Genomic DNA, 10,829 nt, shown 5'->3' with positions numbered 1-10,829 from the left:
AGGAGCGGAAGCGGAGCGTAGCGGAAAGAGCCTGAAAACAAAGGTCCAGGTGATTTAATCCGGAGGACTATCCAAACAAAGGTCCAGGTGATTTATCCGTAGGACTATCCATTATCATAGAACTTTGCGCCTTTCTTTCGAAGGAGCGGAGCGTAGCGAACAGCCGTCAAAAAATGATACCCATCAGAGGGAAAAAGAAGAATGCGGTCGGGGATTTTGAGGGTTAGGAGAAGGCAAGAAAAGAAAGGCAGGGATCTTGTTTCAGATTTCCGCTTTCTTTTGCCTTGATAAAGAAATTCCACCCATCTATTATCCTTGATAAATGGTTTGGTCTCCATTTTGAGGATTTATATGAGAGCCTAGGCTTTCCACAAATCATTGACACACTGATTCTTCTTATGTCTTTTTCTTTCTTTTTTCATGTAGTCTGAGGGCTTTATTACGTTTTTTTTTCGATTCATATTCTGACAAATATTAGCCCGTATAATGCGTCTTACATTGTCCTCAGTCTGAGAGCGGAGAAAGACAAGAGGTTTCTCCACAGGATATTGCTTTACGTATTCAGAACACGCTCCGTTGCGTGTCGATTGTCATTTCTACTGAAAGAAAGGTGCGGATTAATTACTCAGTAGCCGTCAATACGGTTGGAAGGTATACTGGTACTGATCCAAAACAAAGGGCGAAAACAAAGGCGCAAAGAATATTGCCGAGGTTCAAAGCATATTGAACCGCTTCCAATCCAAATTCCAAACACCAAACAAAGGCTCGACTGAAAGGAGAGGCGAAGGCTCAAAGAATGATCGACGAGACTGAAAGGCGCAATTCAATATGCGATTGATACATCAGCTTTTTTCGATAGCTACCCCGCCGACTCTATCTTTTTGAGAATCAGCTTTCCCGGAGCGTAGCTACTTAATCAGCTCTTGAAACTTCATGGAGCGTAGCGACTCAGATCGCTAGCCTAAATCTCTACTTTCCCCGGAGCGTAGCTACTTAATCTGCTTGCTTGGAACTCTATCTTTTTGATCTGCTTGGAGCGAGACCGCGACTGAATCATACTTCAAGAGAGCCCGCAAATTGCGCCTTCTACGCGTCCAAGTAATTCATAAGAAGCCAGAAGAGGTCAGACTCCGTCTCTCTTATTTATGGCGTCTGAACGGGTGAAAGAGAGAGAAGAACTTCCGAAAGAGGTCTCGCAACCGGTACGTGGTAGTTTAATGCATAGCTGCTGAATACCTATCATACTTGTCCGGCTTTTCATTGTCGGCCATATCGATCTGGCTGCTGGGGCTTCGCCCTTCAATATTGGAAGCGGAGCGGTGGGTTCGGGGGGCTTCGCCCGCGGAGTGGGATCCAGGAGCGTAGCCTAGCCTTTAAAGAAGGACTTTCTCCCGCGTAGCGACTCTATCTTTTTGAGATAGCTACCCCGGAGCGGAGGCAGAGCCGTAGCGTAGCCTTCTTCACTCCTTAACCTCAAACCTTGTTCATTGACTCCTTCTTAGTCTCGGTCCTCTCCCCCTATCGTCGGCGAGCCGCTTTCGCTCCTTCGCACCTTGACTTTATTCAATGAGCTTTGAGCCTTCGCAATATTCTTTGCGCCTCCCGTCCGACCTGTCTTATGGAACCTTCGGACCTGTCTTATGGCACAAAAGGAAAGAAAAGAAAAGAAGAATGAACTCATTAACGAGAATGAAAGAATAATTATTCTTGAATAACCTTGTTTTTACGGAGCGGAATCCAGAATAGACCTCTCTTTATCCGGACCAGAAACTAGAACTCTCATCAAAGTCTGTGAATTTCTTTGATAGGCTTTCTTCTTTCATTGCGTTTTCCCGTCTTTTTTCTTGCATTTTCTTCCTTTTTCTCATCTTTCTATTTAACGATAATAGAGTTCAAAATCAGGCATTTGACTTGAAAAGTTGCTACTTTATAGGCCCAAAACCTAGCTTTTTCTTCATTTGAGCTAAGAAAAAGAAGAAATTGAATATGTCAAAATCAGTCAAAAAAGATCTTTTCTCGGTCCGAAGTTAAGCTACTCCAGATGAGTCTGAAATCCATATTCATCTTCAAGGAGAGGGTCAAAGCCCTCAATCAACTCGAGTGAGGTTAGGAAGGAGAGGTTCAAAGCCCTCAATAATAAGAAGGGGACTGTTCAGGCTCAAAGAATTTGAGTGAAGGAGTGCAACTCAGAAATTCTCCTTGTTGTTGACGCCGTCCGAAGGACTGATTTATGGAACTCAATCCTTTCTTGAGAAGTCGTTAATTCAATAATCTCTTGAACTAAGGAAGAGGTTCTCGTTGAAGACGAACTTGAAGATGAATCACCAAACCCCATCCCCATTTGGAAGGGTCCTAAGTCGCGAGAACTCTTTCTCCTAAACGCACTGAAAGACCAAAGCACCCTACTTTTTATGTGCAAATTCACGGGTTTCTTCTGTCTGGTCTTAGGCTCCCTTTTTCTGTGACTGGGAAAGCCCTCTGCCTCCAAAGGAAAAAATCTCTCCCATCTGGTATTGCCTCACTTTCGGTTCGTACTCTTTCTTATGTGTTCTCCATCGGGCTAGCGCTTGAACTAAATTAAATAGGTCTTGTGCGGAAGAGTTGGGAAGGAGTGTAAGAGGGCGAGGTGCCCGTCGTCCAGCCCTTGATCCTGAAGTAGCGCAGTGGCTTATTATAGATCTGCCTTCTTACTTAATGAAAAGCCTTAAAAAAGCAAAGGCTTATGTTCCGTCCTTTTGACTCCTTCATTCCTTGCCCTAGGTCTCCACCCTGTATTTCAAGAATCATTCAAAGGGCTTCAACCAGAAAGAAGATGAATGAACTTAGTGGGTCCAGCGCTCACCTTGCCCCATGACCCTAGCCAGAGCCAGTCGTCCGTCTTGCTGGTCTCGCTTTCCTTCCTTGGCTTCCAGGCTCCGGAGGAGATTCTTTGCCGTAGGGGGTCCTTCGGACCGGCACAAGTGAATAAGAGAGAGAGTATCATTCTCCCACGTAGCGGTCTTCTCTCATTCTTGTATTATATTCTTTCTTTCGAGGTGGTGAAGGTGCCAATGCTTTATCATAAAGTGGGTAAGTCAGAAAGAGCCCCGAGGATTCTCCTCAGCCTAATTGGGGACACCTCCGTCTAAAGGCACCTGGTGGGGCACCCCTTTCAGTTGATGAGGTTCCTGCAGTGGCTGTGGTTGTCCCAGTTCTTCTTTAATTGGCTGTTGTTGCCCACTCCACGGTGCGAAAGCTAGATCTTGGAAGTAGCTTTGATTCTTGAAAAGCCATTATGAGCAAGGAGAAAAGAAGAAAGCCGTCAGTAGGATGAACTCTAAGGATGAAATAGACTAATCTACCCACGTAGCGGTACAAGAAAGCGCCCGTACAATGGGGACTCCCAAAAGAGGAAGCGGATGACGAACTTTCAGGGGAAGGAAGGGAAGGCCCCAATCACGGGTCGGTCGGCATGGCATCGGTTGGTGGCAGAACCTGAGCCACCCCTTGAGTCAAATGATCAGTTTCATAGGTCCCAGTTGAGTAACCGAGGATAGAAGCTTCTCGACCAGAGAGGATAGAAGTGAGATTCTTTCTTTCGGGAGAGGCAGGCTGCAGAGTAGACGAGGGGAAGGAGTGCAACTGCGAGACCAGACGGAGAGTAAGCGGCCGTTCATTAGTAGGCAGAAAGGTATGAATTCCACCGAGCCAGCCGTAGCCGGTAAGGCAGAGGAAGCCCACGTAGCGGTTTCGGAAGATGCTGAGTCAGCTCTTTCGGCTGTAGCTGTGGCCATTCTTCTTGCTGTGAAAATATGGTAAATAAGAGTGAGAATCGATAACTCGGAATTCTCTCTTCAGTCAGCTCTTTTTTGAGATCTTTCATGAATAAGAAGAATAGGAAGCGAAGCAGCCCGGGCGGGACCCGTCCGCGAGACCAGACCAGATTTAGTTCCTTCAATTGGAAGAAATCTCAGACCAAAGGGAAGAAAGCCCCCATATAGGGGCCGGGCTCTTGCCACTGAGTTGGGAGTAGAAAGAGGAGAGGATGCAGAAAGCTGCGAGACGAGCAGAGGTTATGGAATAGCTCGACCCACTACGCGGTGTAGAGGTTAGAATAAGGAAAACAGAGTTGTATCAGTTGAGCGAGAGGAGATAGGAAAGACCCACGGGAGAGGATGCAGAAGTTGCTTTTGAAGTTCTTGTTGATACAGGTAGACGCCGTCTAAGAATAAGTGGAAGACTTCCCTATCCATAGGGTTATGAGCTAAGAAGAAGAAGAAGGGGAGGATACAGAACTCGGAAGCAAGGGAAAAGACAGATCCATCCGCCTCGCTGGTTAGAATATGCTTTCCCGAGTGAACGAGGGGCAGGGGAATAAGGAGAGGTTCCCGATCTTGAAGCAGAGGTCTCAGTTAAGATAGCATCTCAAAGGTAGACGGATCGAGAACAAGAAGGAGCCATAGCGGGAGGGGGCCCCCCTTATTCATTCTCAGCAGCTAAACCTATGATATTAGGCTATCCTGTCAAGGTGCGAAGATTATAGACGAGAAGGATCGGTGCTCAGCAGCTAAACTGATTTAATTAAACTAGCACGGACCGGTTCAAAGAATATTGACAGTAGCAGAAGAGTCCGCGCGACCCCTATCCCTTTCTTCAGTTTATGTTCTTGTGGCTGCAGAGCCTGCTGTCGATCTTTTAGCCTCACCCGATTTACCGCGTAGTGGGTTATGAAAGCCAAAGAGTGATCCCACCGATTTGGATTGGATGGTGCTTGCGTAACCTGCGTTGTCGGAAGTGAAATCACTACTCAAGAGGTAATGGCAAGAATAATTCAATGCTCTTTAATCCGAGGGTTTGTCCAGTTCATCCTCCTTCCATTCCAGTCCCACTCGAGAAGCTGCTGTGCTCCGACCTGCGCGCACCCTTTCTTGTTTTCAGTCTTTTTGACCCCTCCTCCCCCACTCCGTAAGAGTAGTCTTATTCTATATAAAGCAATTAAGCGGAGCTTCGCATACGATACATTTGTTTTGGATAATCTTTACTACCTACGGCACTACATCTGACTCCTCCGGATTATTTAGTCCTTCGGACGGTCCTCTTGACTCCTATGTCGATCGATTTGCGCTCCTTTCTCAGCCATAGTCAATCATAAAAGCGAAGCGACTCTTGTTATTATATGGACAGTCCTTCGGACGGAGGACTATTCATTGCCGTAGGTTTAGTAGGTCGTTTTCGTCATCATCAAGACCTAGGCTTTCTCTTTCGGATCTCTGAATTCATGTCTTAAGCAATGAATCAATGAGAATAAAGTCAAAGACTGATCGGCCTTTTCTCGGTTCTTGCTAAATGTGAGTTTTTAGAAGATTGATATTTAAGGAAAATAGAGAAAAAATGAAAGATTTTTCATGAAAAGTTGCTGCAAAGTGGTTTGCTCTCCTTATCAGTCGAGCCCTTGCAAATTCTGAATTTTAGCTAAGAAATCAGAAGAGAATCTTTATCATATGGATTTCGTGAAGGGCTCCTTCACATTAGCAGAATCAGTCTTTATGAAATTTCAAATTCTTTGAACCTCTCCTTCCTAACCTCAGTCGAGTTCAACTCAACTCCTACTCCGCCTCCCCTTATCAATGAGCTTCTCAATCTCCTTCTCCGCCTCTTGCTTTCTTCTTTGCTTGACTTCTAGACATTAGCAAGAAAGAAGTTGATCCTATCAATCTCGATTCAAAAAAGCAACTACATCATTTCCCTACTACCGGCTTTCAAGCATTGAACGAAGGATTCCTGCCCTCGGACCGCCAAAAGCAAAATGAAGAAAGAAGAAAATGGTGACGATCCTCAATTCAAAGCCCTTGGTCCGCTTCAGCTGCCTGACTGAATTCAGGCTTTGAAATTGGAAGACGACTTGGTTATCTCAGAGAAAGGTAGCAGTTAGGCTAATGGAACTAAAGAAGAAGCTGCCGTCCTTCAAGATAATAGGCCCCGAAAGGAAACTTATCTACTCCAATGCTTCGCTTGAAGCTCAACTTGACGTAAACCTTCGGTGCGGTAGACTGAAGACCAACTCTCCCAACTCAGCAGAAAGGGATCCCTTCAGGGGACATTGACTAAATCAGCTTTCCTCTTGAAGTTAGACAGCCGCCCCCCTACTCAATCTAACTCAGAGAGTGCTGCTTTCTATGAACTTCACTCTACGGATGACTTCTTTTAGAACCTCGGAGAGCGGCTGATAACCTAAAGAGAGACTGAAAGATCTCTTTCTTCTTCAGTTACCCGTTACGTGGGTTACCCTAGACTGATTTCTAGCTTTGTTCGCGCGTACGATTGATGGATCAAGGTAAAGCTCAAGCTGATCTAAGCAACTTCTCTGTCTACTAAAAAAGGATTTCTCCTTCGAATGAGAACTAAGAACTTCTGTGTCAACAACTACTGCTACGGGTCTTCAACTGCAGAGATACTGATTCTAGGTCGAGTTCTTCCCTCCTCCGCCTTCTATTCTTATCCTTTCCATTGTCCCTCTTTTCAATGAGTTAGTTCGGGAACCGAGTTCTCTTTCCTATTATGTCCGGAATAAGGAAAGACCAAGGATAGGCAGCTTTCTTCATTCTGAGTGATTGCCCGGCGTCCTGGTCAAGCAGCATTTATCATCAGAGTAGATATGAAAAGAGAATAGCTTTCCAGTTTGCATGTCTTAAGCTGATAGCCTCTCCTTTTCTACTCTTTTTCCACGTTCAAAGAAAATGGAAACCCTCCTCTTGAGTCTGATTTGCGCTCCCGTCCGAAGGACTTGTTAATTCCACTCACCTTGGATAGGCAAACCGTACTTATTTTAGGTTACTTCTTGGACTGAAGATTCCATATTCACTTTATTCCTTTTCTTCCAATCCAAATAGTAGGTTCAGAAAAGATAATTCATAAGTAGTTGATAAAGCGATTCTGATCTTTCATACTCTTATCCTCTTTCACGCTAAGAAAAAAGCCTAGGAGAAGGACGTAGGAGGATGAATGGCTTTCCTTCCAAACCTCAAATAAAGAGGAAAGCCTAGCTTCGCTTCCCTCCGGAGGTGATAATATGGACAGTCCTTCGGACTTCGGACCACTAAATCTCCTTCATTCCATACTCAGATTTTTCGTCCATTTGCGCTCCCCCACTCCTATTCAGTCGTTCCGCTTCGCGCGTCCTCCTGACTCGTTCTCTCTTCTCAGGCTTAGTGGAATAAGAAACTCGTCCTCCGTAGTTTCTGCTCCGCGCCTTTAGTAGGTCTTTGTCTCTTAGAAATAGCAAAGTTTGAAAGGTGTTGATGATGACGAAGACTATCAAAAAACATTAGTATCCGTCCGGTCCGGAGGCGAAATCTAATATGAGTTGTACTTCAAACCTTGCCGTAGGTCGCCGTAGGTTTCTCTTAGCATTCCTTGCCGTAGGCCGCCGTAGGTTGCCGTAGGAATAGCCTACTTACTAGACCGGCCATGGAATGGAGTCTTTCGTCAAGAGTATGAATATTCGGAATAAAAGAGACTAAACCACTTTCTATTATTTGCTAATGAAATTCATATCGAACCAAGGACCTTGTCCCTATCTTTTCGGAAGCCTCAATCGGAAGGAATCCGGGAAAGTGGAATAAGCAGTCTCGGCTGGGGAAGACTTTCTTGAGGAAGTTGCGGGGCATCAAGGGAAAGTTCACTTTCGGCATGAGACCGTAGGAGAACCCTCAGCTTAGATTGACCGCGTAGTGGGATTGAGTACCGCTATCACTTTCAGTCTCCCCATAGGATCTCATATGCTTTCCTCTAAGATCCAGCAGTCTCGAAAGGGAATCCCGTACACACGAGGGGAGAGGTCTTATGATCCCGCAGAACTCTGCTTTTTTCGGTTCTGACTATTATGTCTTTCTCTCTCGGGCTAGCAAAAAAGCTTGAACTAAAGAGCAAGGGTCCCCAGTTAGGCTCTTGTGCGGAAGAGTCGGGGAAGGGAACCGCTTTCCAGAGTGAACGAGGGGGAAGGCCTTATGGAATTGCACACTCATATGGAAGCCGGAGAAGAGTCTAATCCGTCTCAATCGGGTTCACTCTAGCCGCTCTCAAGGAGAGGGATGAAATAGCTCGACTGAAAGGAGAGGATGAAATAGCTCGACTGAAAGGAGAGGGATGAAATAGCTCGACTGAAAGGAGAGGGATGAAATAGCTCGACTGAAAGGAGAGGGATCTTCTATCCACTATGCCAGGATCGACCACGCGAGTTCTTGATGCTGAGGAAAACTCTTCTGAATATCGTATTAGAACTCCCACTAATAAATGCTTGCAGAAGCAAGGGCAATCAATGAACAAGGGGAAAGGGTGCGGTATTCTCTCTTTCGTTCAGAGGTGATACCACCAGAGGGGATAGAATGGGATCGACCCTTTACCCTTTTTTCCCATTCCCAGAAGTCTCGACTGACTAACCGAAATCAGTAGTTCATAGCTTTTTCGACAAAACCATTTGGTGAGGGAACATGCTCCTTGGCGCAAAGACTGAGGAGGTGGTCAGGTCGAGCAGCCGAACGGAGATCCTTCGCGTATCCCTCTCTTTTTAGCTATCCTCCAGGCCTAGCCCGTCTCTTCTTTTCTATCCACTTTTTTCTTACGAACTGAAAGCTACTTTTCCACTTTCATCGATAGATAGTCGGACTGATTTATGGAACTTGAACTTTCCTTGGACTTACCCACCGATTTGGATCTTGGAGTGCTTAGCTTAATGAAAGGCCCTGTCTTGTCTTCAGTTCTTTTTCAGAAATCACTAGGGTACGGCAAGGAATGCTAAGAGAAAGAAGAAAGACAACTCAAGAGGCGGAAAGAATTTGCGAAAGAGAGAGGATCAAAGAATGATCTCAGGACTCAGCTTCTTTAGACTCCTAACGGAGAGGTCCAGATGACTTGTTTATTTATCCATATTGTCTTGTAGTGCCGTAGGTTTAGAAGACTATCAAAAGACCGGAGGCAAGGGTCAAAGAATGATCGAAGGAGTTGACGGACGTATGCGAAGCCAAGCTTAACTGGACTCCTTCTCCGGGAGCGCAAATCTGACTCGTCCTACGTAGCTTAATTAGGCCGGAGTAGTCTGATTCTTTCCATGAAATCCTTTAAGTAGGTCTTCCTTTAAGTAGGCCGCCGTAGGTTGCCGTAGGTTGAGGCGCAAAGAATTTGCGCGCTTTGATGAAACTCTTTGTGCTCGGTCTGCCTTATGCTTTTTCAGTGAAAGAGGCTCAAAGAATTTGAGTTGATAAGGAGCCCGTCTCGGATTGAGATCAGTAAATCCATCAGCCTTTGATGAGGCAAGGAAATCCTATGCTGTTACACCTTGGGATTGTAGTTCAATTGGTCAGAGCACCGCCCTGTCAAGGCGGAAGCTGCGGGTTCGAGCCCCGTCAGTCCCGACAAAATCCAATCGTCAAAATCCTGCCCAAAAGACCGGGACCAGATGATCAGTTTAGTGATCCCACCTATTTTGATGGTGGGCGGCCTGTCTTGTCTTCAGTTCTTTTTCAGAAATCACTAGGGTACGGGTAATAAATAGGGCGAGCATAGAAAGACCCCGCCTTCTGCATTCTTCAAGGGCGGACACTGCTACTTATTAAAGCACAGCAACTGCACGACCTATCAACGGATGAAACTGGTCTCTCACAGGGGAAGAAACCTGTCTCCCCTCTGGTCAGATTCAGATCTGACGGGCGCCGCCTACCTAGCTGCCCTCCGCGACTGAGACTGAATTTTCGACTCCTTCTCTCAATATTCTTTGAGCCTTCTCCACGAGGAGAAAAGACTGATTCGGGCCGACCCAAATATGATACCCGATCCGCCTTCGTGAGGCCTCTCTTTCGATGGATAGTCTTTTCTTTCCCTTTCGTCGATTTCAGCTTCATTGACGTCTGACCTCGTCTACCCGAACCGATCCTATGTCTCATTCTTCCCCCATGCCGGTATTTGACTATCCGATCGCCTGGAATCATCCCAAGAGTCAAATCGACATCGAAGGCTTTCTTACAAGACATCTGGAGTAGCTTAATCTTAGCTCCTGGAAAGAGCAGAAAGGGAATGATGAAACTTCCTCTTCGTCCTACCCTTTCCTTCGCCCCCTTTGGTGAGTATAGTGGAAAAGAGCTCCGAATCGTCTGATAAGTCACTTTGAAGCGTAATATTCCATCCTTGAGTCCTTCGGACGGCGTCTGATAAATGCGCTTCGCTTCTAGCCTTTTTTTAGTCTTTTCTTCCAAGATCACCCACGGAGGGGTTCGGACTAGGAGTCTGATTCCTTTATCTTCGCTTCTAGCCTTTTCTTCCTTTTAGTCAGTATTTTTGAGGTTCACGCTTCGCTAGGCTTGATCTTTCTCAGAATGCACTTCAGACGAGTCAATGAAAAGTTCAAAAAGGAAAAGTTGCGTTGGACTATTTAGTCCTTCGAATATGAATTCATCCTCTGGACCAAGCTTTTTTGACCTTTTTTAGTAGTCCTCACCGCGTAGTGGGTGATCTTGAAAGGTAGGCTTTCTTCTTCTTCTTCCTTTAATAGCTCAATCTTAGACTTTGATTAGATTATTCTAATAGTTGAAAAAAGACGGATTTTTGGCTCAACCCTATATCTTGCTGCATTATTCTATTCGCCAAAAGTTCAAAATGACTATTGGATTTCCCTACTTAAAGAAAATCAATGAACGAGTCAAGAGGCAATTATAAGGGGTCCTCAATTCAGAAGTCCCATGAAATTACTAAAAGACTAGTCCTTCTCAATATTCTTTGAGCCTTGTCGAGCTTCTCTTTCTCAACTCCTCTCCTTATCAGTCGAGCCGCTTTCGCTCCTCGCAAATTCTTTCGGCCTC

This window comes from Cucumis melo, chromosome 12 (assembly GCF_025177605.1).
Source record: "Cucumis melo cultivar AY chromosome 12, USDA_Cmelo_AY_1.0, whole genome shotgun sequence".
NCBI lineage: Eukaryota > Viridiplantae > Streptophyta > Magnoliopsida > Cucurbitales > Cucurbitaceae > Cucumis > Cucumis melo.
The sequence above is the reverse complement of the archived record's forward strand: the minus strand, read 5'-3'. Positions refer to the sequence as shown.